Source organism: Pholcus phalangioides, unplaced genomic scaffold (assembly GCF_987345545.1).
Source record: "Pholcus phalangioides strain wild (caught in Gottingen) unplaced genomic scaffold, Ppha-v1.0 ptg000015l_1, whole genome shotgun sequence".
Classification (NCBI taxonomy): Eukaryota; Metazoa; Arthropoda; class Arachnida; order Araneae; family Pholcidae; genus Pholcus; species Pholcus phalangioides.
The window spans coordinates 61,949,637-61,975,035 of record NW_028301608.1 but is presented as its reverse complement, the minus strand read 5'-3'; positions in this window follow the sequence as shown (position 1 = coordinate 61,975,035).

Here is a 25,399-nt window from a genome sequence, read left to right as displayed (position 1 = left end):
ATTGCTTCCTACAAGGGATGGAAATAGATTAAAATTTTTAACTTGTTAATCAAAAATCTTTAATCGATTAATCTACTATTTAATCGAATTATAATCAAATATTTTCGTAACTGTATACCGTTACCCGCATTAGCCGGCATGCCGTAAAAATCAAGGGACTCTAGCTTTTAGAATTTTGGGGTCTGATCCGTTTTCGACACGCTGGAGAAAACGGAGTTCAATAAAGATGCATTCAAGCAATTCAATGGATTTTTACAATAAATATATTTAGGAACTTTTCAGAACCTGAGACTCGAATTTTCCGGCATGCCGGTTAATGCTGGGGAATACGGTAATATTAAGGGAGTAATTTAATATTATTGAACAATATATGCTCAATACCACTTATTCACAAAATCCTTCTAAAGAAGCATTTTACTTACCTCATCTCAAAATTTTACTACTCTTTACCACCTTGATATTCTTAACCCTACCAATTTATTACCTTTCAAAAAAGCCCCACATGAAGCAATATCTATATTCTCAATCTGTGACATCGAGAGTTTCTTTTGATTTGCTCTGTGCTCTTTACTCAGTTAAATTATGAATCTATTCGATCTTAAACATTGCAACATAATACTGATTTTTATTAATAGTACTAATATGAAAATCACGCAATGAATATTTCATGTAATTGCACTCCCTGCTGTTGATAGAAATAATATAAATTATGTGAAAGAAGTTCTTGCAAATTGTCACCGCAAAAGTAATAAATTTTAAGGTGATTGGTGTACGAAAATAGCCATTGAGCTGGCTGATGACCATTTGGAGTGGACACTTGAGTGATTAATTTGTTGAATATTTCTGAGAATACGCAGATCGGTGATTCCCAAAGAAACGGGTTTCAATTGTTTGAAAGGCAGCTACATGTGTCCTTTCAAATTTTTTTCTCCTAATGTATTCAGCGTTATCGGCAGATGTGGGAAAGTCCATTACAAGCAAGTGGAGGGTAAAGGTCTTCAATAACAGACGTATACTGTTCACACACACGCACAATAAGTTGTTTCGGTCATTTCCAGTAGAAGTTTTTTCGTTGTGTTACTTTGCTTGTTGACTGAGCCAAATCCTTTCGTAACATCGAGAAAACGAAAAGCGCGTTCTAAAAAAAAAACTGGAAGTTTGGAATAATTCGACAAGAATTTTAAATTAATGACGAAAGAGTTGATCTTGCAAAACAGTTGAATATCCCTGTGTCAACTTTGAAAACGATTATAAAGTACAGAAATAAAATCAAAGACTAAGTGTTGGTTGCGGATCAGCTCCGGACAAGATAAGAGTGCAGGATGGGAAATTTTCCTAAGCGAATATTAAGGTCAGTTAATTTTTTATTTTTCTATGCAATCTCTGGAATGCGATTTTAAAATTCAATTTGTTTTTGGTTCCCCCCTTCCCCGAGTATTATTGAAATTATTTGTTTATAACGCAATTGGAGACGCAGTTTATCTCATAGAATACGGTCGATCCCGCTTATAATGAGATCAGAGAAAACAACGACATCATTCGTTTTACGCGAACACCGTTATGTCCGTATCGGAGTTTGAAAAATTATGCGTTTAATCATAAATTAAACATTTTATACGTGCACAATACACATTTTTTCTGTAGTTTGAGCATTCTTAAAATGAATTGATTAATATAATATATTTTGATATAAAGATTAGAAATTTAATCAAAATCACAGAATTTCTGAAGTAATGCACTTCCATTATGCGAACTGATTTGTACACGATTAAGCCACCACAACCAACGTCCGAATCTAGCTTGAGAATGGCAAATGTGCACTAAAGATGGTTTAGAGAATAGATTTTCTTGAGAATATAAATAACCTCAATACTTTTTCTTCCTAATGGGGTTTCTGAAAGCAAAATAAGATTTAACAGAGAAAAGTATTAAAAAAAATAAGAAAAATAGGATTTTACACTACCCAAAATAGATCTACTAGAATGTAAGCAATACGAAATTCACGGGACACGGAAAAACTTCGTTGTATGTAAAAATTCGTACTACCCGGGCTCGGTATAAGCGAGTCAGACTGTGTTTTCCCATGTCTTTTGAGAAAGGTGTCATATTTCAAAGAAGTCTGAGTTGTGCGACTTACGCGTTTAGACGACGTTTTGACCCGGCGTCTGGTACGTCGTATAAACGAGGTTCCACTATATTTATTTTTCGTAGTTCGCATCTTCTTAGGGAAAAGGCACAGTCCCAAGAGGGATTTTTTCCGGTTCTTTTCCATCCTCCTCCTATGCTGGTTTTCTTAATACCTGCCAGCCTACGACGCCGCAGGAGTTGGTGGCAGTGGTAGGATAAGGATTGCAGTGGAAGCTTTCTCATACCACCACCACTACCACTACCGCCAAGTATAAGTACGCATACTTTCACCATCCATGGTATTTTTTTTTTTTTGTTTTTTTGTCGACTTTCCTCCTTTTCTACTACACGCATTTGTGTCGTGTCTTGTAAAAAAATAGAAGAGAGAGAGAGAGAGAGGAAAATACGAGATCATTGTGTTTTTCTTGTAATTACCAAAGCTTCTTGCTCGTCAACGAAGTTAAGACGATTGTTTCTTGTTCTACTGGAATTAGAATTCTCGCTCGCGATGTTTTTACTGTTACGCGGCACTATCTCTCTTTCTCTCTCTCACTCCTATACCAGCCCTTTGACGTACAGATACTTAGAGTACGAGCAAATGCCACCCTTACATCTTAAGGTTAATACAACGTAGCGTAAAAGAGGTTTTTTTTTTTTATTTTCTACACCCACTCTTCTCGTACTTCTTGAAGTTTCCGGATCATATTATCAGGTGTAAGATTATACTACATGCGTGTATACACAATCGTGAAATATGTAGTTTCTCTCTCCGCGTCTTCTTATTTATTTACTTTTTGTTTTTGTTTTATTATAGCAGTGAATTTTCTTATTAAATCAAATCTCATTTGCCTTGAAGAAATAAGCTGCAACGAGATGAGGGGAGGGGAATCTGCTCAATTTTAAAATTATTTAAATAATTTTGTTATTGTTTTCGAGATAATTTTCCTTCCAAGCAAAAAATTATTTTTTATTGTTTAATATTTTCCGTTATTTCCTTTTTTTTTTGTTGTCTGGATTCTAAATTAGGACGGATGAATTATAAATAAAATTACTGGAAACTTGAATTCAAGTATTTAAGCATTTGTATTGAATCTTGGTTATTGACTTACTACCTGTACTCGGATAGTAATTGCATAACAGATGGTCATTTGTTACTTTACTTCGGCTAGAAATCGATTGGAATTTTTAACTGGTTAATCAAAAAAAATTGTAATCGATTAATAGAATTTTAATCGAAAATTTTCAGATGGTTACCATTTATAACCAAACGTAATGTAGTACTTGTAGCTATACAGGGTGTTCTGTTAATGGACCGACAAACTCAGATTGCTGTTAGTAGACATCAAGAGGAACAAAAATTTCAATGGAACATGGTTTCGCAAACCACGTTGAAAGGGTGAAAACCGCGAAAAAAAGCAACAGTGATACCGCATGATGTTACATACCCAAGAAGGTGGACATGCAAACCCGTGGTGCAGGGCCCGTTGCTTGACCCCACATTCGCCGGATCTCGTGTGACTTTTTCCTATGGGGTCACCTTAAATCACTCGTATAGGCGACGCCTGTGGACATACCGTAGGATCTCATAGCGCGAATTGTCGTCGCAGACATCAAAAGCATACCTGATACCTTCGAGCGCGCCCGGGAATCGTTTTTATCTCGTTATAGACTGTGCAATGACGTCAGCGGCCACCACTTCCAACAAACTCTTGCACTAATTAATCAAATAAATCTTTTTGTAGTTATTAATTGTACTTTTTGTCATTCTAGCGTGACGTCGAAACCTGCATTCGCTTTCCGCTATTTTCACCCTCTCAACGTGGTTTGCGACACCATGTTCCATTGCAATTTTTGTTCCTCTTGATGTCTACTAACAACTCTCTGAGTTTGTCGGTCCATTAACAAAACACCCTGTATAATATTAATTTAATTAATATGCAGAAGATATTTGTCAAATCTTGAAATTTATTCACTTGGATCTTTGTTTTTTTTTTAATCAGTGTAATAATCAACAAAATCATTGACTAAACTCGAGTGAATTAGTTTCAAATGATTTCGAAACTACTTCCGATATTCATACTGTTACTTACTGAAGAAATTGCACCCAAAATTAACTGGGAGGGGGCTAACGTTTCCCGAGTACGGAAACAGCTGTCCACAGTGAAGATAGCAAATATGTAGTCTGTCGACTAAAACTTCCATCAAACTCAATTTAAACCGAACTCATCAACCGTTTTCGTTGCATTTACTTGTATTTCCCGATGTCAAAAACAATTTCATCAAAATACCAATTCACATACTTTTTAATATGCTCACATGAAATGTTATGTATAAGAACATTAATTCAAGACATCTAGTCAACTAAAACAGATGGAATTACAAATTTTTGAATAAAAATTTTAACCGAACTTCAATCGTTTAATCCATTCCATTAACTCGACTAAAATTTTTAACTGCGATTAGCAGTTGATCGATTAACAGATTCCAGTTGATTGATTAATCGAACCAGCCCTAATAAATACAATTAAACATCTTGTCATAATAAATTTTTAAACATCTTCTTACTTCTTAGTGTGTTATGAAACTTATAGTATCATTCTATTTCATTTCATTCCACGTGAAATATTTTCGGAATTGTTCTACCATAAATTTTTCGGCAGAGGAATTGCTTTTTAAATAAAAAATTAAATTCATCTAAATATATATAATCAAAAAAGAAAAGCTGCATTTTTAGTTAATGGTGCGCTAACATCTTGATTGGAAGCTTTCGAATAATTGGGAATAATTTTATCAGCTTTATAGAATTATTATTTTTTAATTAATGTAATTCTTATTTAAAACAAAAAAAAATATTTAACAAGGGACTTACTATGGTAGGATTCTACTGCGGCAGTTGCACTGGTCCCTTTTAAAGATTAACACAACAACAGGCATCTTCGACTACACAGACATACATTGTAGACATAAAAGAGTCATTCCCTTTATTTATATTTGTAATAAAAACAAAATTTATGTATTGATATTTTCTTTTCATTTTGTCCATAGTTATTTCTAGTGGGATCTATGAAAACACCCGCTTCCAAAGGCAAAAAATATCAAGGTGATAGTGTAGTGTATACAAGACACCCCACCTGAAGGAGTGATTTGGGTACGACTTTGAATTCATTTTTCTCCATTGTAAAATGTTGCAAATCAATTAGCCTTGCATAAATACATAGGAAAAACTTATTTCCCCAGTGGTGCAACTTTGATTAAAAAATTTTAATTTATAACACGGCGATAATAAAAAAAATGTCCAAAATCTGTACACAAGTCAACCCACTTTATTGTACATAAGATGTACGCCAAGCGCATTTGTTGGAAGATTTAGCGTATTGTTCATACAGTCTGAATTATCATACCTGAGTTAGGATATATTTATCTTAGTATCATAAATGTCTTTAGCGCTAAAATTTCAGAAGAGAACTTGTAATTTATATAAAATTCAACAGTTTAAAACATTCTTTACTATGCAGGCGTATTGCCATTGAGGACTTCTTGGATTGATATCCGAGCCAGATAATGTGAGGTTTGGGTTTCACGCGGCATTAATAGCGTCCGCTTATTGAATGCGTGCCACAGTCTCTACAGAATTCGACCAAATTCAGGATGCAGGGAACCTCCTCCTCCCTCGAGCTGATCCGTTGTCCAGCCGTCACAATATATCCATTCATTAATGGGAATATGAACGGTTGTAGAGCTCCGCAGCCCGTCACTGCGATACGATTGTGCTACACCTAATTTTGCCCGGCATGGCTATTGGAGATGAATTCCATGATCTACTTCCTCCTCCTCCTCCTCGTCTCTGCCATGCTCCCGCAATGATGGAGTAAGAGTGGTCGGGCCTTGGAATTCCATATCTATTGAGACTACTAATAATGGATTGACGACGTTCTGCTTTTACACTGAGGACATCGGTGGGACCGTCTACAAATCATGATTTCGGCCCGAATAGACGTTCGTTAGTGTCCGCAACGTGTAGTAAAATGAAGGATCATACTATAAAATATTACGAAGTCACATGTGGTCCATTCGGTGCGCAAACGACACCAGAAACAGGTCCAGGAAATGAATTTCAGCTTCAAGAAAATAGGTAAAATATTCATTTGGTATTGGTCGGTCACCCTTAGAGGGAGGGGGGAATAAGACAGTCATGACCGGTATAATGGTCAGGCCTAGTTGGGCCTCCACGCCCGAGGTGAAATAAATAAATTAAATAAGTATTAATTGCAACTATTTTGTGACAGAACCAAGTGACTTTAGCCACGAATCTGTTTATAATCTAAATCAGCGTTTTTCAACCTATTGTCCGCAGACCAGAGGTGGCCCGCAGACATGAAAATTAACATTATAACATTGCATGTAGTAGTAAATTCTCACATGCGGTAAACTACGGGCCTGTCATTGGATTGTTTCAGGCATTTTATTGGTTCTTAGCAACAGAAAGGTTGAGAAGCATTAATCTGAAAATAATACAAAAAATTTGTGAAAACTGCATCCTTCAAAGGAGCCCTGAAGTCTTTTCTCATCGGGCCTCGCATCTGGTGAAGGTGACCCTGACTATACAGGGGAGTTTGCAATTACTTACTCATTTGATCGCAGATCTCTCCATATCTTTATCACGAAAGAATCAGCAATATCTTTTGAGGATAAAAATGAAGAATATATAAACGAATATGTACAATATTAACCGAATTTCACATGTTTTTAAATCAAGTCCAACAGGTACGACAAGGTTGAGTGCTGCCTAGAAATCGTACCAGTATTTTCTATGTACCGTGTGAAATATATTGATGGTCCCTTTTCAGAACGCTTACGTTGTAAAAGGGGAGGGGGGCTGGGTATAGAGAGACGGTCATTTTTGCTTCAATTTCATCGTGGAATGACCAGAAAATTTATCGCCAACAACGAGATCATAACGAAAATAGCTGCTGAAGTACATACAGTGCAAGTACGGGTATATATGAAAACTCTCTTTCTGGCAAGGAGAACAGCAATAAACGAAATTTTTTCCCGTCGATTCGAGCGACCTTCCAATACCTTTCACGTTATGATGCGATGAGTATTAGCTTAGCTGGAATGCTGCTGCTGCTGCTGTATATTGTATTATATTGCAGCAGCTGGAGACACATTCCGCAGTGATTGAGAAATCATGGAAACCCGAATAAAAAAACCGAAATGTACTTTTCTCGGTTTTTGTGGCAATTTTTTATTTTTATTCTTGCGCTCTTCACAGCTCCAATGAGTTTTACAATCCAAGAAAAAAAATCCCATTCATTTTCTACACAGAAGAAAATTTCCTTTTCATTCCATTTAAATTTTTTTTTCTTTTATTTTGTACTGAAAAAAAAAATATTTTACTTTTCCTCTCTATTTAATTTGAGAGTCGATTGAATTCCGCAGTTTTTTTTTATTAAACCATCTATAGAAGGAAAACCTAAAATTTCCGATGTAAGCGAGAGATCACGATAGATATTTACTTCTTTGTGCAACTGACATGATTTATAACTTTCACGTGAAAAGCTGGTTCCTATTTGATACTGGCTCGGTACTTGAATACTTGATAATTTTTGTAAATTTTGAGGTATCCGACTACGTTCGAGAGCACTTTTCTATAAAATGATATTAGGGTGAACTTCGATAACAATTTTTTTGATAGAAAGTGTCCGAAAAGGACGAAAACAATAATAAATTTTGGACTACGCATTATATCATTTGCTATGAAAAAGTTATTTTTATGTCAAATTTTGAGCAAAATTCATGACATGTTCGAAACGCGATTGCAAAAAATTCTATGAATGGAATGTTTTGTTACCTTCACAGTATATTTAGCTGATGATAGTGCAGGTTATGAACCAAAATTTAAAGGATTTTATGGTATGCTCGTAAGTTAGACTCAAATCTGTTGATGCATGTGTGAATTTTCTGAAATTTATCTCTACATTTTGTCTAGTAAATACTGTAATCAGACGAATATAAATGATAGCCTTAATAAATGATGACCTTAGATTATGGTTCAAAACCTTAAAAATATGTATCACAAAATATCTTATTGAAATTTTGTAATGATACAATATAAATCATGTTTCAAACTCAAGTGAAATGTCCAAAATAAATTTATTCGTAAAACACGTGTAAAGTTTGTATTCAAACATCACTTGTACGTAGAAATGTAATACTAAAGCGGACGTATAACTTTGGTTCTCTCTCAGCATCATATAAACAAAACAAGGCCTGTTTTGGAATCATAAAAAATGGGGCTTTCATAAAAAATATAAAAATGACAATCAATATTCTATTCTAAATTGTCGGATACCTTAAATGTACAAATGTGCATTTATCGATGAAATACTGCCTTTTGATAAAATTTTCCACGTGTGTGTAAAGAAAAAAAAACCAGTTGCCCCTTTGTATCACCAAATGTAAAATTAAGTGAACTCTATAGTGACGGCTTTTTCCCACCCCAATATATAAAGGAAACATATATTCTGGATTATTACGCCGAGGTGAACTCGGATAGAAAAGTCACCTGGGCATTCTGGGGGAAGGATGCTACCATCTACACCACTACAGACACTACGGTGTAGATGGTAGCATGTTTGCCCGGAATGCCAGAAGGTCTGGGTTCGAGTAACGGTGGGGACCAGCGGACTTTTCTTTCCGAGTTCACCTCGGCATATCCAGAAAATACCTGTTTCCTTGTGATAAGTGATGTATATATATATAAAAGTATAACACTATTACCCAAGTTTCTCAATATGGGAAATGATCGTGGTGAGACAAAAATGATCAAATGTGTTTGTGAATGATTATGGTCTTCATTTTCAAGTTTCCCATGGAGCTCTTCAGCAATCTACATTTTTCACGTATTCTAGGAGACCACAAGGGGGCAGATTTTCAGGTACTTTAAGGCACCGATGGTGAAATCTACATTTTCAAGTATTCTGGGAAAACCTTAGATAAATATTCTTTTTTTTCAAGTATTCTAAGAAACCGTTGAAGCAAAACCTCCATTTGTGAGAGTTTGGTAAAGAGGAAAAATGTTTGAAAATGACTTTGACCGAAAACTGACCCTTTTTGTGTTTTTCTTAGGTGTGCTGGGATAGGTGCTAATTCAAACACTTTTCTACGGAATCCTTGAAATACTATCCATATACTCTCCACAATATTAATCATATGTGTTTGTGCTACTGTTCATTAATATTTCTTGGGAAATTCATGTGATGGTTTTGGGCAGTGGTTTTCAACCTGGGGACCATGGGTGAAAATCAGATGAAAGGAGAGACACGACAAACGACAAGTGACAAAGGAGGGAAAAATTAGAGCTTTCAAGTAGAATGTGGTGGGAGAAAATATTACTACTTTCAGAATCAAGCAGAACTGTCCATAAAACCAGGGTCATCTTAACACACGAGTTCATGTATTAATGATCCGAACCTCATATCCGGAGGGGTGGGGGGATGGGGCACATGATGAGATCTGTTACCATGATTTTGATTGTAAGTATGTAAGATGTTACTTCTATGGAACCCCCAGAACATCACTTTGCCCACATGATATTGAGACGGCCATACATAAAACACCCGTAAGAAGAAAAGAAACTATTTGGTCTCCAGGGTAGGTTTGGTCCCATGCTGATGCATGGGAAGGATTGCTTGTACAGTTGATCTTTTAGATCGTCCTATATATTACACAGACCTATTTTCTCCATAAAATTTGGTTCTTGGGTGGAATGATCACGCCACTCCCCCCACGGGTCTGGCGGAAAGGGTCTCGGTCTGGGATGAGAGTAACGGCCCTGGATAAGATTAGAGGGCCACGAGAAGAAAATATTGTCCAAGGGGGACCGTGGGTTGCTGAAAAAGGCTGAGAAACACTGGTTTAGGGAATCCCGATTGCGCTCTCTCTCTCTCTCTACACACTCACAACTAGTTGCTATGCAATGTGTGGTCACAAGACCAATCACAATGTAGTTGATTTCTTTCATAAAAAAAGCTAGTGAATTAAAAAAAAAAGTCCTCATCTACACGTACCCCTTTCCCACATTCGAATAGGGTGAGTTTGGTCCTCGCTTGAAAATGCGTTACGGCCCTTAACCTGTTCAAGAAAAAAGTCAACGGCATAAACACAGCGATTAGGAAACGATCCCTGTAGGGGTCCAGTCAGCTGTGCAGGAGGTTGAATCATGTGAGGAGGAGAAGGAATCCAGTGGACGCCACTGAAATGCGTCCTCCACAGCCCTTGCCTTTTGTCCGACAACATCTTTCTACCAACCCTCCACCGAATTCACTCTTCACCTCCCTATCTCTATTTCTCTCACCACTTGGAGGGGAGGAATGTTGTCAAGTCAGCCTTCATCTAGCTCCCTTTCCAGCACGACTCTCTCTCTCTCTCTTACTGTGCACTCTGCGGACTGAGAGAGGACAACCTGCTCGACAGACCATGAGAACAGCGGCGGGACTCTCCAACCTCCACAACAGCCCCCCCCCCTTCTCCTTCAACTTCGCCATCTTCGAGCCGCAGTATATGGCTCACAGAGACCTCAGCCGCTCGTCATCAACTAACAGTGCTGCTGGTGGTGGTGATGGCAGAAGAGATGAGGAGAAGCTTGCTTGCTCCCAGGCATCCGGAGAAGCCAGGACCTTATCAGCCAACTCACACGCATTGCCGGAATGGGGAATTCGGATGCATCTTTCATGGCCCTCGTGTTTTCTCCGCACACACACGCATATATACATACGTTACGTACAAACACCCACATTACAAAGCCAACCAAGCTCCTCACCCGACCATGTTATGTTGCTAGTAGTCGCCAGTCTTCTTGGTCTAATTTTTTTTATAGCTTGTGGATATTGTAGCAATTTTTTTTATCGCCACGTAACTCTTATTAAATGTTAAATTTTTATTTGGTGACCTTCTACTAGACCAACAATTTTCTGACACTAACACAACGTCGTATGCTTTATTGGTATGAGTGTTCTTCAGCATTTTTACACTTGCGGACTGGTGAATACGGTTGAAAAATCTCGCGAACCGACGGATATTGGAAAAATAATTTGAAGACCGGCAGAAGGTAGGGTTCAATTAGGGAATCCACAAAAGATAGAAAAATAAGACACAATTTGTGGACCGACAAAAAATAAATTAAAAAAAAAAAGTCTGAGAATCGGCTAAAAGCGCATAAATAGGGGAAATGATTTGCGGACCTAAGGCAGATATACATAAAAACTGATAGATAGACATTTCTGTATTTATCAAATCTAAAATAGTGCAGCGCCTACATGAACTAAGTGAAATGTATCGCGGATCAAAATGTATATATATATATATATATATACTGTTAGGCAATAATGTATGAAAATCGCTGGCTTAGAGAGACACTCGCCCTGTAAAATGTAACCTCTACCCGAATCGACAAATTTAAGCATATACTGTATTAACGAAGGTTTTTGCAAAGGCAGTTGAATTTTCTCTCTTTCCAAAAAAATTCATCTTCGCAACAGCCAGTTGTTAAAAACCTTGGTATGGTAGTGGAGTGTGACGTCATCTATTTCATATTCTGTATTTTACCACAAAGAGTCTTTCTTTACAATAATCTTTTAATCTAAGATATGCCATACAGGGTTTTAGTGACTTCTTCTATGTTGGGGAAAGGATCAGATTAGCACTGACCGGTCAGTAATGTTCTGTATGGGACCCTTATATTAAAGAATCCTTCGCGGCACAGAACCAAAATAGTATTCAAATAACATACTTTTGCTCTTAGGAACCATGGAGTCGATTTTGGGACTCTTGGTGACTCTATAGGTCATGGTCATTGCTCTTCAAGTTGGTCTGTCATTCACATCATGTCTTAGTTGTGCTTCATTCCGGAGCTTTGCAACACCTCCTTTTTCCATCTGGTGATCGGTCTGTCTCTCTTTCTTTCTATTCTTCCAAGCATCATATTTTACGTAATATACTGTACGTATTATATGACCAAAGTAAGATAGTTTTTGTTTTGGGACTTTTGCTTCTAAAGTAGTTGGTTCACAACCTTTTTCCTCCCCAGGTCTTCAACCTTTTTCCAGTCGTGAGCACTGCCTGTAGTCATCATAAAAAAGAAGAGGCACCCTTACGGCAAATTTTAACATGCGAATGAATGAAACGACAATGAGTTCAATCCTTGAACGCAATTCCTCCAGGGAGTTTAATTGAAACGTTGATCAAGTGCTCGCGAGCACGAAATCGGACACGGCCATCGATCACTCTGGATACTTCAGGGAGCACCGTGGTGCTCACGAGTAACGGGTTGAAGATGCCTGCCTTTGAGCAAAGTGACTTACGTTTCTGCACCCTCTTGGATAATACATTTTTTTTATCTGTTTATCTTTTAGAGAATTTAGGTTTTTTTTCTGCAATTGATTACATTCATTACATTTACATTCATTATCCAATAATTAATTTCTATGAATTTTTTTACTTATTGTTTAATGCCTTTTCGGCTAATATTTGATTTTGACTTCATTTTTTCTTTTGAAAATCAATTTTTAAACGAAGCGTAAGAAAAATTATTTGTGAACTTTTTTTTCACATTTGGAAAAAAGATTCACATTGAATAGTTCTTCGCTTATTGATTCCAGCAGCAACAAATATAAATTAAAGTTTCCTTGACACTTCACTGAATTTTTTGGCGCTTGAGTCGCGTGTTCACGACAGTATCGAGTGCATAACATGCTAATAACACGAGATACAAATAGAAACAGACTATGAAATAGTTTAAGTAAATAATGGTATTTTTTTCTGAACCGAGATAGAAAACAAGTACGACCGATAATCGAAAAAGAAACTTCACAACGCAAAATTCATGACACATTTCTGCGAGCAGAAGTTAGAAGATGGGCGTCAAAATATTGGTGTGATTCATATATTTTTAGGAACTGGAAAATTCAATTTTTATCATAATTTTAATTTCCTGAATAATCAGTCAACATTTTGTAATTATTTTTTCCCATTTCGCACCCCCCAAAAATGCTTTCCCGTACCTCCCCGTTGGGAACCACTGTTCTAGAGGGTAATCAGCTTTGACTTCTTCGATAACTGATTTGTTAGTCCTTTTAGCTGTCCATGAAATTCTAAGTATCATTCTCCAGCACCAAAGCTGAAAGCAATCTATTATTTTTCCATAGTGTCCAGCTCCGTGCACTATGACAGGAAAGACCAATACATTTGTAATCCTAATTTTTGTTTCCTTTGAGTTTTATTGTCATTCGAATAACATAAACACAGTAAAAAACAAAACAACTCTGTTCTTGTGTCACACCTGAATACCAGAGATAACCTCAGAAAATGTACATACAAACTTATGAATTCATAAATACATTTAAAAACAACAAAAAATACCAGCTAGTGTCACCATAAAGATTCACAACACGGTATAACATGAAAGGTGAGAAAAAACCCTAGTTTAAAAAAAAAAAGGGTTTTTTGTTTTGGAGAACCTTTAAACAACTCCACGCGAGATGCTCTCGAAGTTCTTAATTTATGGTTCGAACTAGAGAAGGAGGCCGGATATATTTGAGTACATTCTGGTAGGTTTCGGGTGGAGAAAGAGCCCTCTTTTGCATCGATTTCACGACATAGATAAGGTTTTCTTCCGGCGGTGGATGAAAAACAGGTTTCCGTAGAATACCCATTAATTTTATAGATAAAAACCGAACACAACACCCCCCCCCCCATTCCTTCCATCAGCCCTTCGCTTATACTGCCCTCTCCGACAACTACGTGGAAAAATACGATATTTTCCGTACGATACTGTGTGTGTACGCTATGTGCATAGATTTACTTTCTCTCAACAGTGATGGAGCGTTTGATTTGTTTTTGGTGTTTATGGTTTCTCTTTTTTTTTTCATCTTGGAAGCCATCCTGCCACGTAAAGCCATTGGTACCCCACATCGAAATCTTCTCTAAACCGATTCTACGTATACGACATCAGCTAAAGAATATATTTAAAAAAAAATAAATTTCGAATCGATTCGCATTTTTTTCATATTTTATCTAAAGCTTGATTGATCTACGTTATGGAAAAAAAATCTGTTTTGGGTTTTTCGTGTGATTACGTTATCGGATTTGGGATAAAAAGAAATTAGGAATTGGATTCTGAATTTTAACCGCAAGTTTATTCGAAAATAAAATTGGTATTCGCAGGGGAGGGAGGGAGTACATCAGTTATTACGTACTTGTAAGGAGGAAATTTTTACTTGTGAAAAAGTCTGACTTTTTTTTAGAACATGGTTTTGGACATTTGCGTGTTTTTGGTTCATTGTGAAATATATTTTATGCACATGTGTATTAACGAAACCATCGTATAGTTTAATCACTTTAGGATCAAGGACGTAATATTGCATCCAAATGGAATAATTAAAAACACGTTCTCCCTGTTTTCTTTGCTCTCTTCTAATCATCGCGAAGTATTATTGTAACCCTATGGAAACAAAGTTGTTCTTATTTATCTCCGTTTATTTTTACACTTCTTTTTTTCAGTGATTTATTTTCCCAGGTGTAATGTACCTTTCTACAATACACATGTAAGAGCGATAGAGAACTGGAAGTGTGAGCACGCCCGTCATTTAGAGGAGGGGCCGTTGCCCCCCCCCCCCCCGGCTTTTGAAAATACACTAAGAATGGTATATATATATATATATATATATAAACAAATATACACAAATATATATATATATATATATATATACACATTTCATTTCATTCCGCGCACCGCCCAGGCTCTATCGACCATTGTCAATTTTAGCCGCTGCCCGGATGAGGGGGCTGGGCGATGTCGGGTGCTTTATTATTCATATAAAATATAAAATACATGAACATTGAATATAAAAACACATTATTAAAAAAAAAAAGTATATACAGATTTAAATATTTCTATTATACAATATCACTTTTTTGCAAGTCCCAATTGTCCTCGGGCAGGAATTGGCACAGCTATGGCTTACTCCGTTTAACGAGTCAATCCGCTTACTAAGTCATATTTTTGCTCTCCCAAGAGTGACTCATTAGCGAGGTTTGACTGTATATATATATATATATATATACATACATACATTGAGTACATGTGCTTTGCCCCACTGGAAAAAGTTGAAATGGCGGCCCTGAGTGTGAGAGTGAAAAGAGAAATCTACTTCGCACCTACTCTCTTATCCATTTATCTGTTACATTGTTTTCTTTTCCTCTGTTGTTTTTTCTTGCAAACAGCTTGTAAGCGAATGGGTTAAGTCCCTTGTTTGATTGGGGGGGGGGGGGTCCCTTCTCTAAGACGTCACTGATTACAAAAATGGCATTCATATCACGAGCCCATGAATTTTGACAACTGGCTTGATGTGAAGAAGAATTCAGGAAAGAAAATTAAACTGCCTCTGTTGGGAACCGAACCACCGTTTCCTCGCAAGCTGGGCGGGTACGCTAAACCACTGCGCTACAGAAGCAACCAGAATCTTTCTTTTCTTTCGATACACATACGCTGAATGAAACTGTGCAATGGACAGTCAGACCTAACTCGGTTAATAGCTTAATTGAATTTTCTCTCCCAAATTCATCTTGCCCTAAAACTAGTTGTCAAAAACCCTTAAACCTCCCCTATGAATTGAGGAGAATAATGCCATCCCTTCATGTACGTACTTCACAGTCTGCGTCTCTATCTAGTGTTGCACGTGACGATAGTGCTGCAATCTATAGTTGAATTTTTGAGCGAAGTGCAATGATTGAATTTTGCACCGTTCAAGGGTCTGTTGCTCTCTTTGGAGAGACGTTTCAACATGGATATCTTATAGCATTACTAGAAATATTAGTTGTTTTTTTTTTAATTTCACTGTAATTTTTTTTTTTTTTGGGAGGGGGGGGGGCACATTGCAATGTTTTGCGGAACGCTTCATGATTCTCTGGAACCGCAGTTAGGAAACTGCTCGAAGACAAAACGAAAGAAACATAACAATATACAAGGGGAGGGTATGAACAAGCTTTATACGCGTTCTTGACAGTACAAAGACCTGTTACAAGTGTTTAGGGATTCAAAAGTGTCTTGTGTATTTATCGTGGTACGCAATACTACCCATATATGGAGGAGAACAAAAAACCAAATTCACTGGATACTTTTTCTAGTTGAAAGTATGCTTCTGTAACCAATGGTTCGAAAGATAAATTGTGCCTAAGGACTTAATATCACGCCCTGTATAATATCGAATTGCATAAAAAGCTAGAGCTTGCAAAGAGAAATTGATTTTAGATTTGAAATCTGTGATAAGAAAATAACTTGGATCAGTTGAAAAATCTCCTGCAACGGAGAGAGAAAACAAAGAAAAATGTTCCCCCAGTGTTATTTCTTCTAGCCACATCCGTAGTTCGACCCCCCCCCCCCTATATATTAATAAATTTTACGATCTATCCCCAATGATACAATATAATTATCACGCATAGTATAGTAGTATATGATATAGTACGATTTATCATGTTTACCACTGACGCGACGGTTGGGTATTAACGCATTATCGCCGGTAAAAGATTTATTTACGGAAACTTATCAAATTTACGAAAATGCTCGGTGATTTTATTTAATAACCGGTCATTATGAATAATTACCAGATTTATCACATTTACCGTTACAGTTTGTTAAATGATGAAAAGAAATGAAATTTTTATAACTCTTTAAAAATAGAAGGTTTTACTGAACAACGGGAAATATAATGTTCAGGAATGTGTCGGAACGAAAAGCAGGGAGGGAAATAAGCTCAGTGTTAAGACGCGGGAGGTTCGTGGCAGCTGAGATGATGTACGGTTTGAGATGACCACTGGCCACCCGATGGTTCCGAATCCCAAAGCTGTCAAATACACTGCTCCCCATACATTTATAACCCAAGTAGTTTCCCCACCTACATTTTTCTTACATATTCTTTTCCTCAAACCAATATCTATATCGTAAGAGGATAAAATACATCCGGAATTCGGAGTTGGGAAAATATTTCTCGTAAATTTGCAGTATCGTATAAAAAAAAATTCAGATCTTTATATATTCAATTTCAAATTGTACCTGCTAGGAATGCATCATGCGAGTAGGTGAGAATGTGTGCGTATGCAGAGTGTACATAATTAAATGCTCACCTATTCAGAGTTGTCTACAGCTGTAAGCATTCATCAGAAAGTTATGAAACTGTAAATGCCTTAATGGAAAAAAAAAAATTGAGAGAAAAAAGACGAGCAGTTCCGTCATCCATCACTGGAGGGGGGGGGGGGTTCCATAGAAATTGCATTAATTTTTTTCAAAAACGTGTGACGAAACTGTTCAAGCTTCTTGGCTGAATATCTGAACATCTCCAGAAAAACACACGATTTCTATTCCCATTTTTTTTTTAAAGAGTATGACGTTGAATTCCAAGAGACGTGCTTTGCTAGAAAAACCCGTTCAGAAAATAGCAATTATCACCAAAATTAGAAACTTTGCCTGGTTTTAATTTATACAAAAATTGCCACGTTTTCAAGACAAATAAAATTCAATTGGTTGAATGGTCGACGCGTTTCGGCTCTTCAATGGAGAGCCGTCAGCAGGACCTCGTGGTCAGAATCACCTCTGGTGACTGGAGCAAAATAGGTGGATTTTCAAATTTCCATGTTCAGTAATTTTTCAGACATATTAACTGAAATGGAAATGCCTCGATCTATATGAAAAGCATGATTCAATTTACGAAGGTTTTAACAACTGACTGTTGCGAAAATGTATTTTTTTTGGAAAGAATTCAACTGCCTTTGCGGGGAATCGAACCCACTTCCTTACACTTGCCAGGTGAACGCCCTAAACCACTAGACTACAAAGGCAACGAACCTCTCAATCTTCTCTTTGGAGCTCGTGTGCACTGAAAGAAACCGTCCATAGACGGCCGGACATGACTCAGGCCAAGCTCACAACTGTTGACGCTGCCACCAGATGGCGACTTATGAAAGGATGACGTCACTCTCCGCTACCTTACGAAGGTTTTAACAACTGGCTGTTTGCGAAGATGAATTTTTTGGAAAGAGAGAGAATTCAACTGCCTTTGCGGGGAATCGCACCCATGTCCCCTGAGCTTGGCGTGAGTCAGGTCCGGCCGTCTATGTACGGTCCCTTTCAGTGCACACGAGCTGCAAGGAAAAGAGCGAGCGATTCGTTGCCTTTGTAGTATAGTGGGTCTAGAACGTTCACCGGGAAAGTGAAAGGACGTGGGTTCGATTCTCTCTTTCTTTCCAAAAAAAATTCATCTTCGCAACAGCTAGTTGTTAAAACCTTAGTATGGTAGCGGAGAATGACGTCATCCTTTCATGATTCAATTCGTCCCAACTATGCAGTCATCGGTCCTCCGCGTCAACTAGAGAGTGAGTGCGGTTACAATTTTAAATTGAACAAACTGCAATCGATTCCTCATTTTACTCCTTGGAATTTTCGAATAAGTACATTTTCGGGATTTAAAATTAATTCATTTTAAAAAGTTGGACTCTCTCTTCTATCTCTCGTCTATTCCAACAGCTTTCGATCATCGGATAACGTCAATAAGAAACGGGGTTAAATGAGACTTCATACCGAGAAACCTAATCTGGCCACGCGGTAATTTATATTTACTCGTCCTCCATTTCAAATAATAGCAGTTCATTATTGACCTTCAATTTTCGTATTAGTAAGTTGTCCACGAGCCCCTTGTGAGCGGAGGTTATAAAGGATGGTTATGCTGGGGTTGAAGGCGACTTCTCTCCCTCTCTGTCTCTCCGTCCTTCCACCAACATGAACACACACACACATACCGACCTATTCACCACCACCTGCTAGCTTTTCCAATCCCGAGTCCAGGCATTCCTTGCCCATCTTACAGAGCAAAGGATCTCTCTCTCACTCTCTCTCCCTCTCTCTCTCTCTCTCATACCGCCATCACGGCACTCTCTCCCTCATCTGTGTGTGTGTGTGTGTGTGCTCTGGCTTGACTTCCCCTGAGAAAGATTCTTAATTACTTGCAGCGCTCTCAATTGCAGCCGGTCCACCATTAAAACCAGGGCCAAATTAACCGCCGTAATTTCTCAAAGGAAATATGCAAATTTAGGGCGAGCTCCCGAAACCCTTTACTCTACCACTTCGCCTTTCGGTCTGCGAAAATGCTTGGGCTGTAAGTGTATGTACGAGTATCTGCACATGAGCTTCGTCGTGTTAAAAGGGGGAAGCCAATGGAGATACATACACATACACACACAACGTTCGATGTGCTTGATGTCGTGTAAATCGGTGAGGTTTTCGGAATGTTAAAAGTATAACCAGGGAAAAATCACGTTTTTAATATTCTGCAAACAGATCTTTGATTCTTGGCTATGGACATAATATTATTCTGCATTTCATATTATGTCATATACATTTTTGCATTTTTCAAACCATTTTTTGGACATTGGGACAATTGTGATCATCACACTCAATAAAAAATATTGATAGCCTAACAAAACAAATGATGTTTCACCATTCCATGTGATTATGCAAATCGTATTTTCCTCTGTACAATCCACCGATTGAGCATTAAACATAATTTTATAGTGCGGATTATATTATCTGCAGCTGAAAGACAAAAGAAATAAATATTTTAGAACTTAATTTGTGAAAAATCATTTTTCCAAGGATTTATACAGGGTGCTCTGTAAGTCCTAATGCAGTCTTTATCTCATTAACCGTTCATCGTAAAGATGTGGTTCTAGTTTAAAAAAGAGGCCCAGAACCCCCGCCCCCCCGTATCAGTTTTAAGAGTGAAAACACAGTGTGTCACAAAACAAAACTAATCTAAAATTTTATATGTCCCCCGTCTTCAAAAACCCAATTAGAAAGTTGTTGTCCTACCTCTTCCGAAGAAAACGAAAAATTTCCATGTTTCTTAGTACAATTTTCACCGAGATATTTGAATTCAGAAATTGGAGAAAAGTTGGGAAATGACAGCATAAATGAGGAAAAAGAGCGTTGTCTGTTAGTTTATGCTGTTCTTTCCTAACTTTTCTCCGATTTTTGAACTGAAATATGTCAGTGAATATTGCACTTAGAAACGTGGAATTCTTCCTCTGGCCTCAGAAGAGACAAGGCAACAACTTTTTTTTTATTTACTTTACAAATTAATGCACAAATTCAAACATGTGTTACACAAATACAAACATGTGTTACACAAATACAAACATGTGTTACACAAATACAAACATGTGTTACACAAATACAAACATGTGTTACACAAATACAAACATGTGTTACACAAATACAAACATGTGTTACACAAATACAAACATGTGTTACACAAATACAAACATGTGTTACACAAATACAAACATGTGTTACACAAATACAAACATGTGTTACACAAATACAAATATATAATACACAAAAAATAGATGCACTCATATTACAAACAAACACTATTACAAACAAAACCTCAAGGGACTGAACTTTGTAATTGGAAGCACAAAGTGTCACCATAAAAAAATTAGATTTTTTTATTTTGTGAGGCACTGTATTTTCCCTTTTCAAACTGGTGCAGGGTGATTTCTGAACACAATTCGAACATTTTTTAAATTGCAGAAATAAATTATATAAACAATAAATTATAAATATGTAATCAGAAACCATGGGAAAATATTGGTGAAAGTAAGTTTAGTTTTACACATGGTTTATAAAAAGGAGAGAGACACACACACACACCCTTCCAGTTATATACAATTTGATTTCATTTTTACACAATATAAAACTCTACAGAGAAATTACCATTTTTCATAGAAATTTTCTCATTCGTTTCTACTAATTTTTTTTCGAAAGCAGTAAAAGATTATTTTTCGAAATCGCTTTCACTAGCAAATACAATATAAAAGAAAAAAAACGTCACCGAATTCTATTTCTTTTCCATTTAAGTACTCGACAAACTATTTTTCTCGAACCTCCGAACGTTCTTCTCGAAGAAATAAGAAGTAAAATAAAAATCGAGTCATCATTCTTTGTAAAAGATCTATCTATTCGGCGAGAGTATTTTAAAGACCGACATACATTTTTGATGATTTTAAAGTGCGTCACGTTGTTTTTTGCCAGAGAAAAATTTCTCTGTGTGTCTCTCTTTCGAACAAAACCCTAACGTGGGATGGAATCTGGGTTTTTAGCCGGAGGTAAACAAGAATTTTAGGTTGTGTATCATGCCCAGAAAGGGGATATCTGCGGACCCGAACCATTTCATTAGCGTCAAACACGTATATATATACATATAAGCGCTTCTCTTGAAAAATACACCGAACGAAAAAAAAGAAAAGAAAAATTGAAAAAAAAAATTCTCTCTTCTTTGAGCTCAGATTTAACAAAGCTTATATTTTATTTTATTTTTCGTTTAGTCTGTTTGGTTCTATATCTTGCTTTTGCCTAGATGAAGAACGTATTATCGTTGAACGTGATCTTTTTGTGCTAAAATGAAAACCGTGTACCGAGGGGGATTCACTTTTCAATGTACGTGATGCAAACTACGACAAAGTTTCAAGATTTTTTTCTCGTCTTTTTAGATTTTTCTTGTTCAAAACTTCACTTTATAACTTGTTAACGTGCTTCGAGGTAAAAAAAAAAATCTGTGTGTGTATGTAGTTATATACATTGTTACTCTATTATGTTTCGAGTCTCTTTTATTCGGGAAAGTCAAATTGTAGTCGAAATATTTATGAGAGGGGAAAAGAAAATCATGTTAATATTGGAAAAGATATGCTCAATTTCTTCTAATATTTTTCAATGTATATATCTTAAAAAACGATGTTCCTTCACGATTCCGATAAAACAGACGGTTTTTTTTTCAATTTAAGAAAAATTGCAAATAGTTCAATTGGGTCTTAATCGATTAAAAATAGAATTAAATCTTAATAAATTTTGAATATTAGCTGAAAATATACTATTGGTATCATGTAGAGCATTTATATTGTGAAATGCGCGAATTTATTTAATTTATTAAAGTGTATTAATGTAATTAAAAGACTGAAAGCGCATAAATTTACGCTGGTAACTTGGTAACTAGTAAATGTCATCTTATGAAGCATTCTTTTTCGCGGGTTCGTGTTAAGTGCTATCCTATAATGTCTCGGATACTGATTTGTTAATTTAATAAACTCTATAACCCTTCGACGAAAGTTTCCTGGTATTTTTCCATGCTTACATATTACAGTTTTTAAATATCAACGTGGTTATTATACATTTTACCTCTTAAATTACACCAAAACAAAATGGTAAATTTATACTTCCTGATAAGGGGAAATGTGTCAGGCTTATCAAAGAACTAGTTAGAACTAGTTACTAATTAGAACTTTTTAATTTAATTTTCATTTTGCTAGGGGTAGGGTTAGTACTAATTTTGAAATCAAATTCAAATTTTATTTTATATATATTTGAAAAAACATTGAAGAAGCAAAAAAATCAACCAAAGGGTTATATGGTTAGATAGGCTATACTACAGGTATGCGCAACAAAATCATATACAAATAAATATAGATTTGACAGACCAAGCGGAAAATGATCAGAAAAATAATGCAAATTTTATGTATCAATTTTGAGACAAATAATGAGTAGTTAGTCACTATGAAAACAGGTGAGAAAATTCAAACAGTATTTTTTCATTATGCAATATTTCAGTCTTTTTGCCGACAGAAAGGAATGAAAGTTTCTGAAATGTGCATGTTGTGTACACATACCAAACATATTGCGTACTTGAGTAGAATTCATTAATATAATTGCATTTTGACATCCAAGTTTATTTTTTATGAATACCAAGTCCAATTATAGGACTAATGTTATAAACGAAGGAAAAAGTCGTGTTTGAATTCCCATAAATTACAAGACATTAAATTATAGCATTCATTTCAGTGCGATACTGCGCACCTTTTTGTCAAGTTAAATTTTTTGCAATTTTATTCTTTCATACATATTCACAAATGACAGCTATAGAAATCGAATTTTATAATTTCCTTTGTTTAAATGGCAATTTAAGAATTTTAAATTAATTACGTTTAACTATATTAACAAAAAAGCATATTTAATCATTCAAAGTTCATCATTTCAAAATATTACATCACAGGAATGCATCATTCAACCGATCACTAAATCAAAACTTCAAAACGTCAAACATTTTCCACTGTAACATGCATTTAGCATATCGATGGACTTGATATGCTAAAAATTTCAAAGTTCTGAACAGTTTTAAAACTTTCTGTGGCATTTGTATTTACGAGTGCGGCATACTTCAAAACTGTCATTTCCCCTCCTACCGATTCCCACAAAAAACACAAAAATCAAAGAAAGTGTCCAAATTTCAAAGAACCGCGCTCGGCCCAAATCTTTGGTCGAAAAGCTTCTTAAAGTGAAGCTTCCGATGCATTTTCGAAATCATAGTTTCCCGGAAGGGGGCGAAAAAAAAAAAACCACCTCGACAATCACACGTCAAATACAAACCAAAAGTAATAAAATAAAATAAAAGATAAAACACACAACACTAGAGAAAGGATAAATAATAGAAAAGGAAAAAAACATTGAAAAAAAAAAAAAAATCCCTTCACATCCACATTTTCTTCTCGTATTTCGGGAACTTTTGTAGAAAGACAAGTTGAAGTAAGAGTTAAAAAACACGTTCAATGTAAATAAGGCCTTGTACAAGACACACACATAAGAAAAAAACACAGGAATTGAAGGGGTTAGAAAAAAAAATAAATAAAAGAAGATGGTCGGAAAAGAAAGAGGAAACACACTCGAATGAACGAGTACGTACTAAGGTTTGAAATCCTTAGAAAGATACTGTCAAACAACTCAAGCATTGAATACGTTAACATATAAAAAATAAAATACTTGAAGAAAAAAAAAAATAGGAATCAAAGCATACAAGGATGTAAACCGCTTTGCTCGGCATTTTTTGCATTTGCTTTGTTTACTCTTTAAACAACTTAAAGTCGAAGAGGTTTTAGAGGTTGTGCCGGCCATTAGAATTCCTAAATGGTTGACAAGATATACACTGTATACATTTAAAAAAGGGGGGGGGGGAGGAACAGGATTTAAGGAAGGAAATAAAAAAAAAAACAGGAACAAAGATAAGAAAAAAATTCAAAATGAAATATTTGTTCTATTTTTTTCTCGCTTCTATTTTAGTTTTTTTCCTGAAAAAAAAATATCGTGTGTACTCGTGGGTGATAGGAATTTCTCTATTTTTTTGTATTAATTTTTTAATGAAATTAATACTTGTTTTTTTTCTTCTACATTCTATTGTATCTGTTCCCTCGTATTCTTCGCATCTTGTGTGATACTTGTATTGTCTAAATGGTGCATGTACTAATAATTAGTCAAAAGTCTATTTTGCTAGGTTTGAAATTTCGTTACAAAAAACATTTGAATGACTATTGTTCAGCAGCATCGATACGGATCTATGGAAAATTCAAAATTAGAATTTATATAATATGATTTAGACATAAACATTTTGTGACATTACCATCATCAACAACAATCATTTCCAATCCACTGCTGAATAAAGGTCTATAAATTTTTCTTATTCACTCTGCCTGATGCTTTTGTCATCCAGTTGACTCCAGCCACTTAGCGGATCTTGTCGAACCATCTTGCGTTTGGACGCCTTCTCAGACGTTGAACACCACGGGGTGCACCAATCCAAAGTACTTGTGGTCCATCTGTTGTCCTGTCATCTTGAAATATGTCCAGCCCATTTCCATTTCAAACGTTTGATTCTTTCCATGATATCATACACTTTTGTTTGGCCTCTTATCCATGTGATTCCTTTTCTATCTCTCTCTATGTTGTCTGTAGCCATTGTATCGTCTTTCTTGCGAGTGTTAATGTTTCGGTTCCGTAAGTCAGTGCTAGTAGCACACACTTTTTAAACACTTTTCTTTTCGGGCATAATGACATGTGGCTTTACAGAATTACACAGTTTTTGCCAAAGGTGTTCTATCCGATCCAGATTTTCCTGATTATTTCATTAATGATTCCGTTGCCCGAGGTAATTTCTTGTCTCAAGTATACATAGATTTCTACTTCTTCTATCTCTGTGCTGTTGAGAAAGACATTCTTCTTCTTCGAAGCAAAGGAGTTGAACATAACTCTAGTCTTTTGCAGATTCATTTTCGAGCAGCATTATATTCATGAACAATTAAGTGTTGGGGATCAGCGCACTTTTAAACAGTTTCTAAGGAG